General features: G+C 41.0%; 1 long non-coding RNA gene across 2 annotated transcripts in view; it reads right to left on the bottom strand.

Annotated features, from left to right (window-relative positions):
- The window catches only part of LOC144090090 (uncharacterized), a 70,565-nt gene that overhangs the window by 2,275 nt on the left and 47,537 nt on the right, over positions 1–20,753 (bottom strand). For both annotated transcript variants that reach the window (XR_013305276.1, XR_013305277.1), the window contains exon 6: positions 5,901–5,948. This is a non-coding gene — a long non-coding RNA (uncharacterized LOC144090090). The remainder of the gene's footprint in view (positions 1–5,900; positions 5,949–20,753) is intronic.

The raw sequence follows: 20,753 nt of genomic DNA, 5'->3' as shown, positions 1-20,753 counted from the left end.
GTCATATTACTGCATGGGCAGTATTTAAAGAAAGCCATCCACGCAAACACAACGTCACAAATCATGGCGCCATTGTAAAAAAACATGTACGAGACATTGTTCCAAGGCTTCAACTTTTTACATTTGTCTTTTTTTTCTCCGTAACATAACCCAAGTAGCTAAATATAGTGTTAGGTAAACTTGCTGCAGTTTCAGAAGCTAATATGGAGGCGCAAGGAACCATATTTGTAAACCAACAAAGGTTAAGCCACTAAATTTGTTTCTCTGACAAAATACATTTAAGAGGTATGTGAACTCACATCAGTAAAAACGCTAATTTTAGGGGTTTGAAACCTTATTCGGCAGCTACAGAGGCTAGATTACCTTACATGGTTCCTTGCCTTAATACAAATAAAGGTTTAAATGAATTTAAATCAGTGTCAGATGCCACTTTGAAGGTGTGGGGAGCCATATATGCTTACGAAGGTTATAAAGTAACCAAACGAGGGAACGTAAGTGTTTATGTTAAAGCATATGGTCACTGGCTTTGCTATAAACACATGTGGGGAATCAGTGCAGTCTAATTTAGAGATGTGGGGAAGTAGTAAAGTTACTCACAATGTTTCCTTGCTTTAATGCATTCATTTACTACAGGGACAATAACATGTATAGTTCAATTTCAAATATTAATTTTGAATTGTGTAAATCAATATTCTAAAAATGGTTAGAATCATATTTGTAATGTAATTTTCTCATGTTACCACATAATTCTTTGCCTGAAAGAGTCCACATCCAGGCTCAACTAGGAAACTCGGATATGAGCACGCCTGCTCTCTGCACATGGAGAGGATATGTTCACTGTGACAAATTGATCGGAGTCAATTGAGCTTCTATTATTAACCTCCTATGGTTCACTGTCAATTATCTGTCCCATTAACTCTGTAATACTGTATGCAATATGTATTTAACATTCTAGGGAATCCAGCATGGCTGCAGCTAATCTGCAATCGGCAAAAAAGGTCCAGAAATGATGGCTGTTAATGTCAATTAATTTTAATTAGATTTAATGAAGTGGTTAAGGTCATTTATACCTCTGTTACCGAGCTCTTTTAGGATTTATAGAAATAATAAGGAACACTTATAGATGGGCCATAAATTGACCCACACTGGTGCAATGCTCTTAAAGTCAAGGCATGAATATGTTTCTTTTTGGCAGTGATGACCATATTAAAGACAATATTACTGCCCACTACAGAGGTGGTTGTGAATGACTTACATCTATTTAAAAATGTGAATAAGGTAAAGGAGGTGGAGGAGGGGGGCATCCCTGGAGCCAACATGGCAAAGAATCAAGTTAGCAGGTTCCCATGGAAAAAAAAGAAACCATGTTACCACAGCCAAGTGGAAACTTTGGAGAAAATCTGACAGCAGCTTTAAACTGGCACACTTTTAACAAAGAGGACACTGAAAGCAGAGTGAAATCTGGATGTCACGGTAATGTACAGACTTGATTATAATACTACAGCAACTAGACAGCCTAATGTCAGAATGTGTTGTAGTACTATTTTTTATGTAATTTATTGCTCCTAATGTTTCAATGTGACTGAAGAAAAGAATCACAACATGATTGTCATCATGCAGAACATGGACATCCGCTCTTAGTCAAATGTCCCTTTTGCTAGACATTTTTTTTTCTTGGCTAATGGCCCTTCATAGTGAGATTTATGATCCAGACATGGAACAATCAGAGTTGGGGGGGGGGGGGGTGATGTCGGACAAAGACTCGCATATGGGATGATTTACAGTGTGTAAAGAGGCTTTTTTGAAATTAAGGTCTGATTAGAAAGTCCACATAGTCTGACCCGCTCGTGGCGCAAACAATGTCATATCCATTTTTGCTGGTGGCCTCATTACAGTCTCTTTGCGCTTTGACTGACACATCGTTATTTGTCTACTCGCCTGTCTCTGCCATTAGCATGTGATAAATTAGCGGCAATGGGATGTATGTCATAGCAGAGCTAGTGCCATTAACCAGTTTTCCCAACCTTTATTGAGCCAAGGCACTTATTTCATATTGGATCAAATTTGATGGCACACCATTTAACATTCATTTCATAAAGAAGTGGGCACATAGGTTAATGTTGTACCTTCTACAATATAGTAGAAATATTAATGTTCTGCCTGATACTTTTTGTAACTGGTACTGCACAGACAGAGAAAATAATTTAAAAAAAAAAACACATTTTGTCATAAATGAATATTTCTTTTGAATATGTGCCTGGTTGATTTTCTGTGGCACTCTTATGAGGAATGTCATATTGCTTAGGAAATAAAGGGATAAACAATGTTGCTTTTAAGCAAGCTATGAAACAAGGGGTCGCGAAATGCAGGATTTATAAACACTAAAGTTAGTAGGAAATTGTAATAAAATATCTAGTGGATTGCTGTAATTCTGGCTAACTCCCAAGCCATAATGTATATACCCAGCTGGGTACAAATAAACCAAACAGAACTTTTATTTGTAAATATCATTTTTCAAAAGCAATATAAAATATGTTTAATGTTAGCTATTTGGGCAAGTTAAAAATAAATAGTTAATGTCTTCAAAATGCCTTATGTTATCAAGGAACATGTGGTACGGCTCAAATGCTATCAAGTAGAATCAAGTATCTTTTTCTGGGCACTGACACTACTAAATGTCCAAAAAGCCAGGATACATCCCCTGATGTCTTCCTCTTCTGCATGGAGCTGGTGTGTGTTTAATGGAAGCCTCCATCTGCCTGTGCCACCCCCGCATTAGAGCTCCAAGACATGGGCCCCCGGCGCTTTCCATTTTCTGGGAGTGTGATTATTGAGGGGCTGATTACAATGTCTGCAACCGAGAAGTGCAGCACTGCTCGCTGACAGCTGGGCAATCTCACCGCGAGACACAGCGGTTGGAGACTTAATGGCGCTTGAAACTCGGACGATCTTTGCAAGCGCTGCCAACGTGGAATCGAGCCGTTTTGCTGGCAATTGGTATCCTATTAGGCAGCCGTTGCAATCCCTTCGATTGTGAACCAACAATGGACACAACTCGTGGATGACGACGAAAGTTGGTAGAAAGCTATTGTAGACACCACTCAATTTGGTTGGTTAGTTAGTTGGTAAGCCGCTTACAGCAATGCAGTAGTCATAATCGGCTGACATGGTATTTCATTTGCCATTGTCCTTTCAAAGGAATTCATTTACGGGTAAGACCCAAATGATGGAGGAAAAATAAACTGCATTACAGAACAATATAGTATATGCAAAATGAATGAACATATCTGGGACCATATAAAATCAAATGGCTAGTTGATGCTGGACAACAGAGTGCATGCCTCTTAATGTTAGCCGCAGAGCTGAAAAGACCACATGTTCTTCCCTCTAGAAGTGCCTGTGGTGGTCTCCAACTGCCTGCTTGTTTTTGAGGGCTTCTCATTGTTTCATCCTCGCCTTAGGGCAATACTTCATCCACATCCCTGCCCAGTTTCATTTTTACTTCTTTTTCACCATTCTTCATCCTTTCGCTCATCAACTGCTGTCTGCTTGACGTACGCTTTTGGTGCATCTCTTTTTTTTCTGTCTGCATCCCCTCAGGGCAGCAGGTTTGGTGAGGAGTCTATCACGGCGATCAGAGTGGGTAACCTGTATTCTGGACAGGCGTGCCACATGGGGGCACACCTTGCCCGAGGATAGGTCCTTGTATACTGCGAGGGAAGTGCTTAGGCTGCGAGGGTGAGGTAAGGCCAAGAGCTGGTAGGCTGTCGGTATGAGAAGCAGCAAAGTGGAGGGGAGAAACGGGCCGGATGCTGGGGCGGCAGAGCCTGAAGGGGAGGCCCAGGGAGGCAAACGAGGGGGTGCAGAAGGTTGGGTGAGGGGCAAGAGAAGAAGGGGTCAAGGGTTATGAGGAAGGTCTGTATGGTCCAGCTGAGGCTCTACTGATCCATGCTTGAGTGGAGCAGACAGGTGAGAGTGCAGTACCACCACTAAGGTAGAGATGATGGTGGTGGGGCAAAGGCATGAGATGGAAGCAGAATAGTGGACGGCGATGGACGAAACCATTGCATATCTCTGCAGAAGAAAATCAACACTGCAATGCACGCACAGTGTATCAAAAAGCATTTAAAAGTCAAGTAGTAACACTGCCGCATAGCTTGTCATCCACAGTTCTACCGAGTGTGACAACTGGCCATGTGTTCGTTCACTGAGCGCGTAGAAAATAGGACTGTCTGTCACTTCAGCTCCAGATCACACGGTCTAGTAGTAGGTCTTGTACTTTGCCTGCAATTGCATTTGTGCATTTAAAACCAACTGCTGGTAGAAATGCTCCATCTGCTCGGATGCCTGGATTTCCATGTCCACGCCGACCTGATTCCATCACCTATGGCGGTGTCTGAGGGGGAAGCAATGGCTGGGGCGTGGGGGGACTGTACACAAAAAGTCACCCCGAATCTGCCAGCTGATTAATCAAGGGCGATTCGGCGGCGAGTGGAGCCTACCCGCTCCTTCCTGGCTAGTCCGTGTGTATTTATTCAGAGTAACCCATGGCCAGTCATGCCTGACCTCAAACCATCAGGAGCAGCCATAGTTGCGCCCAAGCATAAACAAAAAAATGCGTAATGAAGGTAAGAGGACAGAGCATGCAGGAGGGAGTCGATGGGTGAATAAGAAATGGGGGGAAGGGGCCTTGTGCTCTCTCGCTAGTCTCAGATAAAGATCATGAGCTTCACAGGAGATTGCATGGGTCCAGACACAGAGTCGCAAATAGCTGCCTGTGCCCTGGTGTTTACTTCTCGGTTGACATGGAAAGGGAAGTCATTGACCTATGACAGAGTAGCCTGGGTTCATCCATCTTCCAGGCTGAAGGTCTGTTTGGTTGCGATTCAAATAGTCAGCAGGAGAAGAGGAGGAGGGATTTTTTTACTTGAAAACGGAGACATCAGTCAGGCTTACCTGATTGAACAAAGCTTAGCTCATGAGGTGACAGAGAGAGAGAAAAATAACTATAACATCTGAGCCCTTTCAAGGTCATGTGTGTGCTACAGCTTCAACCAGGGGTCATGTGGAATGATTTCTGGTTAATCACAGGGCAGATTGCCAATAATGAAAAAATATATATAAAACTGAGTAACTGAATATAAAACAAAGTAAAATTACAAAATTGAAAAGTCAAGGTTATAATGGTGGACTTTTGAGTCCTGGAGTTATCTAACCTTTCGGTATGGAATTTGTTTAGGTTTTTGTTTGGGTACTTCATGTTCCTTAAGTTATTTGAAAACTAAACTGTCCATAGTGCGTATGAATGGTTGCTAAAATGCCCTATGATTGGCTCACTTCACTCATGTCAGCAGGCTGAGGTCTCTCAGGACTGCTATTTTTGATAGCACTTGTTCTTAAGTGCAAGGCTGAACAGTGAAAACAGCTGAGGTTCCACCGTCTCAAACTTTGTTGAGTAGAAAGTATGTCAGCTAATCACGCGGAAGGGTTCCATTCCCAAATGGAAACTCTAGTCCTTTAGGTAGGTGTTTTCTGTTCCAATAGTTTCCAAAGAAATCAAGTTCATACTAAACTGACACAGTGCAACAGGCTTCATAGATTTCATCACCCAGTTCTGACAGCAAGTAGAACTCCTAAGAAATAGAGTTATTGATTGAACATGAAGGTTAGCCGTATGTCTGCAATTGTCGGATCTCAATGGTACAGTCTGGTTTCAAGAGATTCATTTCTTACTGCATTTTAGAGAACAAAAAAAAATCAAGTAGACCCGATAGCCGAGGTTGCACGCAATCATTTAGGAAAGCCCGCAGTTTGTTATGGTTATGAATACAAATTTTTGTGGCACCATTGTTAACACCAATAAAGTACAGTTACAAATAGTCGTCAGTGGTAACACTTACATTTTTGAAGTCATGGCGAAGGAATCCATTCCAACTTCTCTGATGTGTCTGCAGAAACAGAGAGAATCATTGCAATGTTTTATCATGCAAAAACAAAACCCCCAAACCTGAGGCAATTAAATTATCGGTTTTTTTAAGTATAATAAATTTCCTGCTGGAGTCGGCAAAGTTATTCTAAAGGCAGAAGTCATCCATGACAAGGGCAGGTAGCAGGTGTCCTCATTTTTGTTAAGTAAACTTCACACTGCCGAGTGACACTTTCAGACGAGAGCGCAGCCAACCGCCACCTGGCGCTGGCAGAGAAGAGAAGAACAGGACGGGCGAGCAGCACAGTGCGTCCCAGCACAGCTTGTTGGGTTCTGACCCGTCACACAAGCCTGCAACCCGTACACCTGCATTCCCCGAATAATAGCATTCCACCTGTCTTCTATAGTGCCAAACAGGCGAAGGGAGGACAAGGGGAAGGGCAGGAGGGGAAGTAATATGGCGGTAAACAACTACGTCCTGCATCTGTCGGATGATGTTCACGATACATTCAACGTTCCCTGATGTTGACCAGCTGTTTGTGTTACCGTTCACATTTGTCACGATATAAAACAAATGTAAATGTGAATGCAAATCAATATGTATATTTTACATAAAATATATATAGATTTGTACATAAAACAACAAGTCTAACTCAGACAAAAAATGTGAATCTACTGTTTATTTAATGTTGGGAGTTGGGATCTAGCATGTGCCACCCCCCTTTGTTTCCAATAACATTATGCATTATTAATACATGAATATTTCAGTATTCCAAAGCAGGCATACAATTGGGTAATCTTGAGCTTTCATCACTGCTGGGGGACATTGTCCCTAAAAAAAATGTCCAATCCCCTCTCTTTGCCAAGTGCTGGTTGTCAGTGTCAGGATGCTAAGTAAAGTGGGACACATGTGGCTCCAAGGGGGGTGGGGGGGGGGGGGGGGGGGTGTTCTAAAGTCACTCATAGAGTTCCTGTCATGGCTAAGTAGACAGGTGCTTACTGTTAACACCCCACTAAATTCTTAATGCATATTTATGAATCACCCACCCTCCTCCCTCATAATACTCGTTAATGTCACAGATGCCAAATATTGCCTTTAAAAAAGAAAGCGTGCTGCATAAAAAGAGCCTTTTAAAGTTCCAACCTTCTTAAAAACGTCACTGTGTCTTTGATCAAAAGGCTTTTTTGTTATTCGCTGATGCAAATTTAAGTCAGGTATTTTTCTGCGGTGCTGCTTTCTTGTTGCCCTCTATCTCCTTGAAATTTGGAAAACAAAAAAATGAAGAAATAATGGAATTTGGAGACGTGACAAAAAAATTAAATAATCATGCTAATGCCCTTAGATGTTGATAAGACATTGTCATATTCCAGAGTCAACTAAATTATAGGCTGAATCTCTTCTTCCCAAAATCTTTACACACTTGGTGTTTTGTGGTATCCAAGTGTCCTAGTCATGGCAAACTTGGTCCAATTGGGGGGGAAAAAGTTTAGTTTTTTGTTGTTGTGTGTAGTTTTTATTAGCCGCCCTGTTAACAACTTTAACCGCAGCTTTAATGACGCCCTTATGAGCTCAAGGAGTAGCGGCCGCGTGTCACCACTTTCCCGGGGGAGCCTAAGTAATTACCAGTATCTTCTGTTACTCGCTCGCGGTTACAACATCTGCTGCAGAGCCTGAGTGGCCTAAGCCCATCACGTCGCGTCTTCCTGTGTCGGGCTTGAACTGTGACCCCACCAGAGTGCCCATTTGTTTATTGTGAGGGAACAAAAAGGGTGAAGTGACACTGCGGTGTATAGATTGTTTTAGCTTTTGAATATGGATGTGATGTCCAGGTCTAAGTATGGGTCACACTGGAATTGCAGTGGGTATGACTCTTTGGCTGCCCAATCCAATTGATGTGGTTGGGTTTGTAGTGACAAATCACTGGAATGGCAGTGAATGAGTTAATTGGATGTTAGTGGAAATGTGAACTGTTATACAATAGGTAACTTTTTTGTGTTTCGTTTTGTTTTTAGGATTGGACTATACAAGATGCTCTTGTAGTTTGAATATGAATTCAATAGTACATTCTTCCAATACAAAACGAAAGAACAAATGAACGAAAGGGTGGAAGAAAGAAAGTAAGAAGAGAAGAAAAGAAAATTTGAATGACATTAAAATAAAATAAAAAATAAAAAACAATGTGATCATGCGATCAACTATGTCACTGATGTGAAACAATTGGAGAGCGTCTTTAAGTGCAGCCTTCGTGTGCCAGTGTGTGACAGGTATGTTTTGGTCTTAGTTGACAGAGTGTGATTCTGAGTGCCCCCGCCAAGCTTTTAAAAGCACAATACCGGACCCCAAATGTCAGAGTGCATGAATGTCAATGGAGAGAGCTAAAAGACAAAAAAAAAACGGTGACAGCACCAAAATGGTTTCTCATGCTTTTACGCTTGCTGCAAATGACTGTGATCAGCCTTGACGAGTAATGGAACTAAAGTGTATAGAAATTGTTGGAACCACTTAAATTACTCTCTGACACTAATTTACATTGAATATAAATTATACCTGTATAACATAAACCTCCTACAAGGCTCAACAATCCTCATTTAGGTACGTACAATTAAGTAGAAGTTCACTGAGAAGTTTGTCTTTGTGATTCATGCTTTTAATCAATTTAAACTAGTCAAATAATGTGTCAGTGACAAAGTTCTAGCATAAGGTGAAAATGAATGTTATCTGCATACGATCTGAAGCCTGTTCAGGTCAGCTCTATCGACTGATTGTAACCTCAATGCATTTAAAGGGCACGCGTGACCGAATTAACAAAGCATGTTACTTGATTAGCGACCGGTCGCCGCAGTGCTGGCTGGCTGTATCAATTCCAACGTTAACCCTCGTCAAATCTAATCCCCTGCCGTCATATCCATTCCTTGGCCCACGTCTAAACTTATTTGTCAACCTTTTGTCTTAGCTAATCAGGATGGATTAATGAGCGCATTTGCCCTTGATCCAGCGTGGGTGGTCGAAATCAATAGAGAGATCGATCAATAAGTGATATCGAATGTGTTCAGGGAGGTCAGGCCCTCTCGGCTAATCAGTTTTAAGTCGCCCACAGGCAGGGAAATGGCAGCTCAGTGAAGATTAAGTGGCAGCGGGACCTGCAGGGGGACGTCAATGTCAGCAAAGATCTAAAATGAAACTCATTATTTTTTTTACTTAATGGAATATGCCCATAGTGGCGAACTTACTTTTTGCATATGTATGATTGGGGTTTAAATGTTAAAACTTTACCTGTACAAGTAATTATTATATACCATTTATAGGAAAATCAAAAAACACTTTTGACACGGCAGAATTTCTAAATTTTAACTGGGTCATTTCTTCAGTTTCTGTCAGCTCTAATGAAGACAAATTCATTATTTGGTTAATTCATTATCAACATATAGTGTGGAGGGGAAAAAAACTATTTCCCAATAAGAAAATGCTGCTCATTCCTCATGAGTCAAACTGAGTTCATAGCAGGAAGGCCCAAATGACGGTTTGTCTCACAAAAAACCCCACCAAAGTCTCATATTTCAAGGCACTCAATGTATTCCCTAAGCTGTATACTAACGGTCAACCAGCGTGATAAATAACCACCGCCACATAATGGAAAGCACGCGTGTTTATCCGCCCGCACCTGACCACCTCTAGTACCCGCGGCCCCGCCCAGTACGGAACAACTACCCCTCGTCGACTCGGACACGGAGGATTTAATGGGTGACCCTGGGCTGCAGACTGGTCCCCCACCCGCCGCCTCGGTTCATCCAGCCGTAAAATGAGGCACGAACCGGACCGGGCCGGTAATGAGAAGTGGCATTTTGCGCAGGATAACCTCGGGAAAATGACTTCTATAAATACCTTCTATAAATAAAAGTGTACCTCACGCTTAAGACGGCATGCAAGGGGGCTTTCTGTGGAAAGGTCATCTATTGCCAACCCCCCTGCACTCAACATGCCCCTTTCTTCTTCCTGCCATGCTTCTTTTATCTTTCCCTGTAGTTTATGTAGTAGTATATACGGTGTTTTAACTGCATCCATACACTGTGTTATCATTCACATTATGTGACCTTCACTGCATCTTTCTCATACATCTTCAGATTCCACATGTGTCTGTGTGACCTTGGTCGGGCATCCCAACAATACAAGGCCGGGCGGGGTGTGTCGTTGAATATCAGACACTCACTCACACATGTAAGCACACGAGCACGGTGTTGTTGACTGATACCATTCTGTAAAAAAAACTGTAAAACCACTTCTTATTGCTTTATCTGAAAAATCCATTCTGGTAGGTCATCTGGGGAGTAGATTACTTGAGGTCATTTTTTTTCTTGTAAGAATGAAACTTTTTTTCTGTTTAAATTTTTGTGTGCAATATTTTATCATTTGTATTTTTACAATAATATAACATCAAATGTTTTGCCCTATTATTTTTAAATCCCAGAATATTGCTTTTTTGCTATACAGCAACTTTTTGGTACTTAATTATTATTTTTTCAATTCAACAAAATCAAAACATGTGTCCCTGTATATTTAGAGCTTTATTATTGGCAAATTATACGTTTTTTTTCATTTTTTATATATTTTAATCATTATTTTCTATGTTTTCCAAATGTAATTTGTCGTATTGAACATAATTTGCATGAGGCCAATTTGTCCTTTGATTGCTAGTCTTCAAACCAATTTTTCCTCTGGGACCCCCCATGGTTTGAAGCCAGCACAAAATACTTTCCTTTCTACAACATCGATGATACCTCACTTGTCATTGTGAGGAAAAACAAGTTTGCCATTAATTATCTTTTCCCGTCAGGGGTTTGGAGCTCCAATCATACGTGTCTTGAGCTGCATGTCTGGTGTTGAGTCAGAGAGTTCTGCCAGGTGAGACACCATTAGACCTGGTCCTGACAGGCTGCAGGTAATGACATTCTCCCATACCTTTTTTTTGGGCGCTCGGATAGACAAGGCAGGTGGTGCTCGAGCAAGCCTGGAAGCAACCAAATAACGCCAATTTCCTCCACTAAGAATGTTTTGTTCTACTTTGTCTTGGAAAAAGAAGTCATTAAATCTACAGTAGGTCCGGATTAAAATGTAATAACATAACAAGGGAAAATTGGCATGCAACCAATGTTTATTTCAGTGTCTTGCTGAGAAGTCATGCAGTGAGTGAGTCGAGAGGTGACTAGCAGGAAGTGAAGGAGATTAACAAAGAAAGAAAGAAAGAAAAAAATAACTTGGTGTTGAAAGAAAAAAATAACTTGGTGTTGAAGCCAAGAGTTTCTCAGAGTTTCCATAGGAAGCATAACTTGAAAAAAAATGTTATCCAGTGTCTCAAATATTCAAAAAAGCAAAGATAGTAAACTTTTGTATATGTCATGTTTTGTTGGAGTTTGCAGGTTTTTTTTTTTTTTTTCGTGTCCTGTCCATGTGATTGTACGAGTTTCACCTGCTGTATTTTTGTAATTTTTTTGTCCAGTTTTTGTGATTTGTAAGGTTATCATATTTTGTATTAAAATCTTAAGTTGTGCACCAGCACTTCCCTCTCGTTGCCTGCTTCCTGCTCTTAGATTCCACTCGGCAAAACGTAACACTAGACAAGCATGATCAAATATGCAAAAAAGATGGCCATGCTAACATGATGCAAGATGCATTGCACTGAGAAAGCAAGACAACTTCAGTCCCTTTTGAGTCTGACTGCATCAGCGCCAGGCTCATCAAACGGTGGCATCGCCTTCCACTCACGTGCCCAGCTACCTTTGCCCAAAAGCCTCATACATTTTCTGCGGCATCCCTGTGTTTTGGCGTTGGAGGTCTGTCCCTCAGGGCTGTTTTGTCCTCCCTCCCGCCTGTCTGACATCATAGATTGTGGCGTCTCCTGATCCGCCGGCGCTCCAATGAGACGACGTGACAGGCTTAATTTACAGTGTCAGCGCCTTTCAAAAAACAACCTCCCCTCACCCACTAACCTCTTCTCCCCCTCTTCTTCTGACAGCCATCTCCGCATTTATAAATTAGCAGAAACATTAACCTTTCCGCTGATTGTAACACGTTCCGAGGGAGGCAAATTAACTTGCGTTTGTTCGTGTCGCCGTTTTTGAGGGGTCACGGGGGGAGGGTTGAAATGAAGCTAGAGGATGGAGAAGATGATGTGATGTTTGCAGGATGACAGCGACAATGTCTGTGTGCAGCGCAGCAGGTTAAGCGATCTATAATTGCAGCCACGCTCTCATTGCAATCTCCTGACAAAAGGTGTATAATAAAGTGTGTGTTTCCTATTGGTGACTTCTAAGGTTTATTTCTACACAGCCCTGTTTGATAAATAAATGATTTCAAAAGCTTTTCATATGTGCAAAATTGAAGAAAAAAATAGACAACAACAAAAAATAGGGTGCACAGTATTCTACCAAACTTATCCTGACAGTCTTTCTGCAATATTTTATTAGAGACGCAAACAAAAGATAGATTATGTTAAATTTTATACTTTCAGTCAACGTATACTATAAATGGAATGTGCAAATGTGCGGCTTTTAAATTGTGTGAAAAGTCTCAAAATAGGACATGAGCAGCTTGTTAAAAGTGTGTTTTGCGTCTATTAGGCTAATGAGAGGAAAGCACACAGATGGTGTTGTTTCATAAACTCGCAGACTGCGAATCAAAATGTCATCACTGCCATAATTAGTGGGAAAATAACGCTAAAAGAAAAAAAAAGTGTAATAGCACAGGCTCATCGCTCATTCTCACAGCCTAGTTTTGGGTGTAGCGATCCCAAATGGAAGTGACATTAAATAGCCTCTTCTTGTTCCGTGTTGAAAAAAAAGTGGGTGTTTAGTGGTGAAACAATGGTACTTGGGTAGCATATGTTGCATTTAAGTGCTGCGAGGCAGCTGTGGAGCTTTTGTGAAGCCTCCTTGGATGTGGGCCAGCTCCCTGAAGAAGAAGAAGAAGAAGAACAAGTAGAAATGATCCCAACCAAGAGTGAACAGGAAAAAGTCACTTTTCATTGCAGCCACTGCCACATACAGAACGTCAGCCAGGATGACGATGTACACTACTCATACACTATACTGAATGGAATGCATGTGTGCATGATTTCCATTGTTTGTTTGTCTCCCTTTAACATGGCAACCGGATCCATTCTCGTCATGACAACCACAAACAGTGTAACGAGTAAATATGAAATGTATTTTACACCTTTTGAAACAAAAGTTAGATAACCAGCTTCATGAGTTTCAGCACTCAAAGTGTCCTGTCAATCAAATGATCAGAAAAGCCCTAAACTAGCCCAAGGATAGAATGTGGCTGCACCTCAGCAGTCTTACTTTGTTCACTCCTCATCCTCCATAGACGACTCAATAACTCTGAGGTAAGGCTATCCTTTTGACCGACACTTTTCAACACTGCGTGGTGAGCCTTGAACATGATGAGAACTGGGTGAGAAGTTTTCAAAAACTGCATGTTGCCTTGGGCCAGGATTGAATTGAATATATGTCTGATGCTGAAACCTCAAATAACAAATCTGGATCCAACCAAAAGGGTGCTTTAACTCATTTCTATCATTCCAGGATGACTAAGGCGACATATTTTTATTGGCAGATGAATGACAAAGAGACCAAGTAAGAAAAAGGAATCTAATATTTGAGCAAAAAGCAGAGTGACCCCTACGACCCCCTTTTCATGACTCAACTATAAGTATTGACTTTGGCCTACAGTCACAAGCGGATAGCAAGCGGTGCAAGGGCTTGTCCTAAGTGATTACCGCCAATTATAAATCTGTCTGCATGTAACCCGATCTGAGTACTTGAGTTCACAAAGAACTCTTGCAAAGGTACCTCCACATTTTTAAACATGCACAGGCATGGGCCTCTGTCTGTATGACAAAGAAATGAGTGAACAAACAAATGGAAGAAGAGGGGGATTTCTTTAAGCCAAAATTAACAGGATAACGCACACAAGCTTGCACTCACACTCAAAATGGATGTAACATACATTGAAGTTCTAATTCAGTCAAAATTTATGTCTTGAGCGCCGAGTAGAAAACTAAGGAGAAACAGGAGACCCGTTTTGACCTGTAGTACACCGTTGTGATAGTAAATGTGTTGTCACTCATGTTGAATTTTTGATTTTCTCCTATTTTATAGCTCAAGTGGCGAGTCAACAGCAAATGAGAAACGGGAGACTCATATTGACCTATGGTATACAGTTGTTGTATTTTAAGATTTGTAACATTGAATTTTTGATTCCTTCTTTTTCTGTATGCTGGTCTTGTATTTCAAGTATTCTATCATGTTGAATTTTGGGTTCCTTCTTAATTTATATCGTTTGTGCTGCAACTGGAAAATGATGTTTAAGTGGAAGGCTTATTATTACCTGCAATACACACATACACCCTCAGTCACACAGTGTTGGTCGACTGTCTAGTCATGTCAGCTGAGTTTTAATTGGTCAGGGTTGGTGCAGCACGGGCCGCCGTCATGCCTGGCAATTTGGGGGGAAAGGGGGGTCTGCAGCAACCCACCCACTACGGGGCCTGTCAAATGGCGAGTGGTCTCCACGGGAACCCCCTCCGTGCCGCCGTGGGCGTCCCGCCTCATTTAGAAGTGAGCAGACAAAGCGCCAATTAAGCGGGGTTTTAAACAATCAAACGAAGTTCCTCAGGGCCCCTCCATCCCTAGATGCCACATGGCCGCTAGGAATGACAATGATACACGTGCACATCTGTACATATAGATAGATCATGACTTCATTGGAAAATACATAATATACTGAAATTTAAAAACGTAAGAACAGTATTCTAAAGCTCAACTTTTTTTTCCCAAAACCAATCAGAAACTCTCCATCAAGTAATGGAGTGTCACTAAAAGCTCACCCTCACTAAACTGATGAACATTGCATTTCTAAGTGCAAAAAAACATCTTTAATGTATGTTTCCGCATCTCTCACCATCTTCCGCTATGAGCTTCCATATGCCACTTCCATATGGCCCTGCACCCTCTCCTGACAAGCCCGTGGCTAAAGTCCATCCATCATTCTGCCGAACGCGCACACTTGTTATCAGCTCAGGCGAGCGCTGGGGAGAACCGAAATGAGAGCCTGGGATGGGAATGAAAGATTCCAGGCAAATTGCCCCGGCCTACCGCCTCTGACTATTTTGTCACACACTGGAGCGTCATTTGGCTTTGGGATGTTTTATTTTGGATTTTTTTTTTCTCCGACCTCCAGTGATTGCAATGACAGATTGGAGAATCTGAGGGCTGGGACAGAAATGTGTTTGCTCTGTGTTGTGGGAGTGCAGGGACTATAATAGAGCTCGTCCTGGAGGGGGAGATACAAGCTTGCTGGAACACTCTGCATGATGGCAAAGGGGAGGAAGGGGGGGGAGAAATGATGGACGTGAGCTACACCTCAGTGGGATACAGACGGAATATTAACACTCCTGTCTCACACTCGTAATCATAACAGTGCAAGTGGACGTGCACGGCCCTGCTAGAGTACGTTTATAGAACGTCTCCGCTGATTTATTGGAAAAGGAAGAAGAAGAAACATCCTAAAAAACCACCAAAAAATATCACGTCTCTCTCGTACAGTACAAAAATAAACATGGCTCTTAAGACCAGATGCTGAAACTGACTTCACCAAGATTAGCAATGCCAGTATAAGCACAGACAGTTTACATTTCTAGAAGGAAGTTCCAGGCAGTTACTGAATTGGTAAAAAATATGTATTTTCACAAAGCCTGCATCATTTTCAATTTTAAGGAAAGTATTTCTGCTGGCCATTATAATATACTTCCAATTCACTGTGATTCCGCATGGATGTTCTGGCCGCTTGTCTTCAGTGGAGTGAAATGAGGTCAGGAAAAAGACATACCAGATGTATTCAGGAGTTTAAGTACAAATATGGAGCTGCTACTTTTAACTTTTAAAATGCAACAAGAATAGTATACTGCAATTCAATGTTGGCCACTGATCACCTCTATTTTCTCATTGGCCGAAAACCCATAAATTAAGGCTAAAACTGCTGTAAATTTTTTTAATGTAAAAATTTTGGGGGTCAATTTGGTGCAAAGGTAACTCATACTTGTAAAAAATACTTATAAGAAACTAGCTTGTAATTTCGATGTAAATGTTATGCTAAGCTGTCAAAATATTTTTGTAGTTGTAACAAGAGTAAGTATTTGTAAAATGTAAGTGTGTAGTTTTAGAAAGAGTAACTTGAAGGTATACAATCGTTTGACAGGTATTAATTTAAACAATAATTTGCAGTTCATTCATTCAATTCACAAGGGATTTAGGGGGTGCTGGAGCCTATCCTTGCTAAAGACAGCATCTGCATTCTTTTGGAATGTTTGAAGAAACAAGAGTACCCAATGAAAACCCAAACAAGCCCAGTGAGAACAAACTCCACAAAGTGAGGACCGACCTGGGATCGGACCTAAGACCCCAGAACTGTGAGACCGATGCCCTAACCACTCGTCCGCCAGGCTGCCTAATTTGCAGTCACTGCAACAATATTATAAATTAATAGCTAAGATAATTGGAATATGTTGACATTTTGGAACTAGAGAGTTTGTTTTTATTTTTTTATTCAACTTTAACACCAAAATTATGTCCATATTTTTCAACCCTTTGCATATACCCGAGTCATAAAAATTCCTATTATTGGATTGCATTTTGCAGGGTGATAAAAAGTCACCTTGATAGCTTTTTTTGGTTCTTACAAGGCATAAAACGAGAGCAACCCTTCATTGAGAATTCTCTCCCTGGTGACAGACTCCTTGTGGATGGACACGTAGCCTCCATTGAGCTCGCATTGCCATGGTGGTCGCACATATCGGTCAACTGGGGCACCACTGAGTAACATTAAACCCCATTAACAATCATCATATTTATTTATGAGGCTGCTATAGTATGTATTGTTACTCACACTTCTTTACTTACAGTGGACACATGATCCTTGTCGAAAGCTTCCTGGGAAGAAGAGGAGACTTACTTCCTTGTAGACTTGCTGATAGCATGAATTATTAAGAAGGCGTAAGGAAAACCTAATTAGATGATGTGGCCTTGTTATGAGCTCCCACTTTGTGAACCCTTTCAGTTGTAGTCTGAGATACAAGAGGAATGTGAATTGACAGAACTTGTCATGAAAGGAGAAGTATTTTATTCAAAAAATATTCTATATCACTGTTAAACCAGTTACTGTGATCTTATTTTTACTTTTGTTAATTAAAACAATGCGTTCACTTCAATACGATTTTTCATTTTAACCTGATTTTTGGAAGTACAATTGTATACGATACGATACAACCTAATCCAGTATTTGATTTGACTGGCAAACAAATGAATATATATTAGGTCTATAGGGTGGTAGTTATATTACCCGTTCATTACAAAAATATTTAAAAACAAACAGTGGGGCAATACAAGCTGACATACGATTGGCCTTATTTCTATATAATATGAATACGAATATATAAGCGGTACAGAAAATGAATGAATGGACTCCCGGCGACCCTTGTGAGGATAAGCGTAAAAGAAAATTAATATGAATGAACGCAACAGAAAGAGTTGTGACTGTCTTCTTCACTTATTTACAGTACTCTATAGTGCCACTGGGTGGCGAATACATGCACACCAGTGAATCATGATGCCCAATGTTATGTTTCATTCTTCAAATACCATTAATTTGTGTTATTGTTAAATGTTTTTATGAAATTCAATATTAAATAAATAATAAAGTTCAATTTTCTTTATCCAAAACATATCAATGCAAACATATCAATTTTTTTAGGTGCTGGAACAACCTTTATATTGATTTCACTGGGAACTATACGAGTGTGTTGCACAACACTACAGTAGTGGGATTTTGACATATTCTATTTTAAATGTACTATATACTTTATTCTCCAAGTTACTATGTAAATTATCACTTAGCCTATTTGCCGTCAAATGGGTGTGGTGAGGACACTGTCGTGGTCAGTGCTGTCTCTCACGTGTCAAGTCAAAGGATGTGGCGAAGGCGGATTGGGGATATGTTGGTTGTTTTGATGAAAGGGAGGGGGAAGCTTTTTGTAACCTCTTAAAGGCTTGTGAGGGGATGAGTCAGCAGGTGTTGAGCCTCTTGTCCATCAAAGTTGACAACCCAAAAACTGGTTGACATAGTCACCACACACCATTCATTTACTCAATTTTTAAATGGGTCAAAAGAGTGTAAATGCAGACTACTACTGGACAGCATCAACTGTGAGGCAGGTTTTAGGCAGTTTAAAGTTAATTAAACTTCAAGGGTGGCGAGGGGTGCTGGAGCTAATCTCAGCCAGCTATGGGCAGTAGGCAGGGACCACCCTGAATTGGTTGCAAGCCAATTGAAGGGCACAATGAGATGGACAACCCTTCATGCTCGCATGCATACCTAGGGGAAGTTTGGACTGTTCAACCAGCCTACCAAGCATGTTTTGGGGATTTAGGTAGAAACCGGAGTAGATGGAAAAAACCCACGCAGGCCTGGGGCGAATGTGCAAACTCCACATAGATAGGTATCCACTGGGGATTGAACCCTTGAGTTTAGAACTGTGAGGCAGATGCCCTAACCACTCTCTCCCACTGGCCCACCCCATTTATTCAATGCAATTATGCAATGAAAAATGATATCATTTAGCCAGATGCTCTTGCATATTTTTCCTTGCGTGGTATTGGCCATTTTTCCCAGATTATAACACCTTTGTATTAATATTTCACTACAGTCGGAAAGTAGCTTGTTGATGTTCAGGATGGGCCTGAGTTTAACACTCTTTGCCTTGCACATTGGTTTTGAAGCTCCTTCCCACCCACCGTGGATCCTAATCGGGGCCGACGGCATTAGGGCCATTTCCGCTAAGTGAAATATGTGTCTCGTCAGCGCCTCATTCATTATGTATCCCATTGCTCACATCTGAAACAAACCTGGAAAGAAAGAACGAAGAAAAGAAAAAAACAAAGCTGTTTACTGTCTCGTGGCTAGGAGGCGCACTGGCTGATGTCATCCTGCGGAATGTTGTTAACCTCTAGGAGAGGGAACGGGAGGTACACATGACGAAAGGGCCTATCAAGGATTGGGTTGCCATCCGAGGAAAACCTTGTGAGTTCAAAGCAGATAGCATGTGCTTCTTCCCCCTTGCGCTGTAAGTCATTAGGAACGGTGATGTAAAGCTGCAACGATAGCGCCATAACCGAGCCGCTGATGATTTCCAGATGTGCCGACAAGCTAATGCATTTTCTCCAGCTATGCAAACAGACATGATCGCGAGGAATAGCCGCAGTTATCACTGTGAGAAGCAATTGTGAGCCTAGTGGCGATATAAAAATAAACAAAATAATGTTCTTCTGGTTCTATAAAAAGAAAAAACTCAAATTTATCGATTGGGAAAAATAAGTTTCAATTTTGAATTTTTCTTCTATTTTTTTACGTTTCATTAGATCTGGGTTAGATAACCCAATCATTAAGAAAATGAAATACTAGCAGTGACCTTAAACGAAGTATACATTTGAAAGAAATGATCAAATATGAAGCCAAGTAGGCTTATCTCAAGATGTTTGTTGCCCCTCCCAGTTGAAGTTAAAGTAAAAATAAAACAAAGATAATTACATATTCTATTTTTGATGCAAGCACATCACTTTGCCTTTAGAAAAACCCATTTTTAATCACATTATTTATCCTCTGTAAAAAGCAACTAATATTGCAGCAGCTTAGTTACAGCACTACACGCTTGGTTGCTGAATGGATCCACGGTATTGTAAAAAGTGATTTGAGATACGAATGTCGTCAGATTAAACTCGTAAATCATGACACCACTGTATTTTTTTCAAGCCACAGCTGCTATTGTTTAAGAAACAGATGGTGTTAAAGCAGTAATAAGCATATCAGTGTAATATGTTTGGACCCTTGTGTTTAGAATTCCCAATAAATGTGTTGTGAGTGTAGCCGGGAGAGGAACACTGGAGTAAAGTGGGGTATGTGTGTGCGTGGATGTGTGTGTTGAATGGAGGGGGGGTCAAGGGGCGTGGAAGAGAGGCTCATCAATCACCTTGAGGTGACACACAATGAAATCTGACCGCGGCCAGAGATGTTTTAATACAGCATCCATTAGAGCCCTCAAATAAATTGCAATTTGGAAAACAGAACATAACACCAGCCAAGTTTTCCTCATCCATCTTGCTGCCGTGTCATGTAATGTAATTGCGTTGTTAATTTATCCAACAAGTTCCTCGCTTCGCCATTTCATCCGCATTGCTTAATTTCCCTGTAGAGTACATTTTCTCTCGTTCTCTCCCTCTCCTACCTCCTCATCCTCCTGCTGGGTAGAGTAATGTTTCTGCTTAGCATGGCATTAGTCGAAGAGCTAATCAAAGCGCTGCAGTCCGTGACATTTTATCAATGGCCCAAACTGACCAGCCGTTGTGCAGAATGGATCAGAGGCCAAGTGCTCAGTGACAGCAGGGGATGCTTGTGGATTACATTGATAGTATTGACGGAGTTTCGTGGTCTGGCAACACAGCAGATAGTCAGAAGGTGAAATTAAATGTAGGGCCGCATAAACTCCAATATGTTGTAGTACAACTGTTTGTTCAGGAAGGGGGGGGTGTCTTTTTACTTCCAAAGTTACAGGTTAATAGCTTTTTAGGTCCTAAATTGGCCAATGATTATGCTGAATGAAGTACCAAATAGAGAAAGACACCAATTTTGCACATTATTACTTTAGACTGAAATTAGTTTTCTAATTGTTATATTTCTTTGATTTTAACATGTTAAACTCTAATCTGAAAAATAAAAGTT

The sequence above is a fragment of the Stigmatopora argus genome, chromosome 15 (assembly GCF_051989625.1).
Source record: "Stigmatopora argus isolate UIUO_Sarg chromosome 15, RoL_Sarg_1.0, whole genome shotgun sequence".
Classification (NCBI taxonomy): Eukaryota; Metazoa; Chordata; class Actinopteri; order Syngnathiformes; family Syngnathidae; genus Stigmatopora; species Stigmatopora argus.
This window is presented reverse-complemented; position numbering and strand designations above follow the sequence as displayed.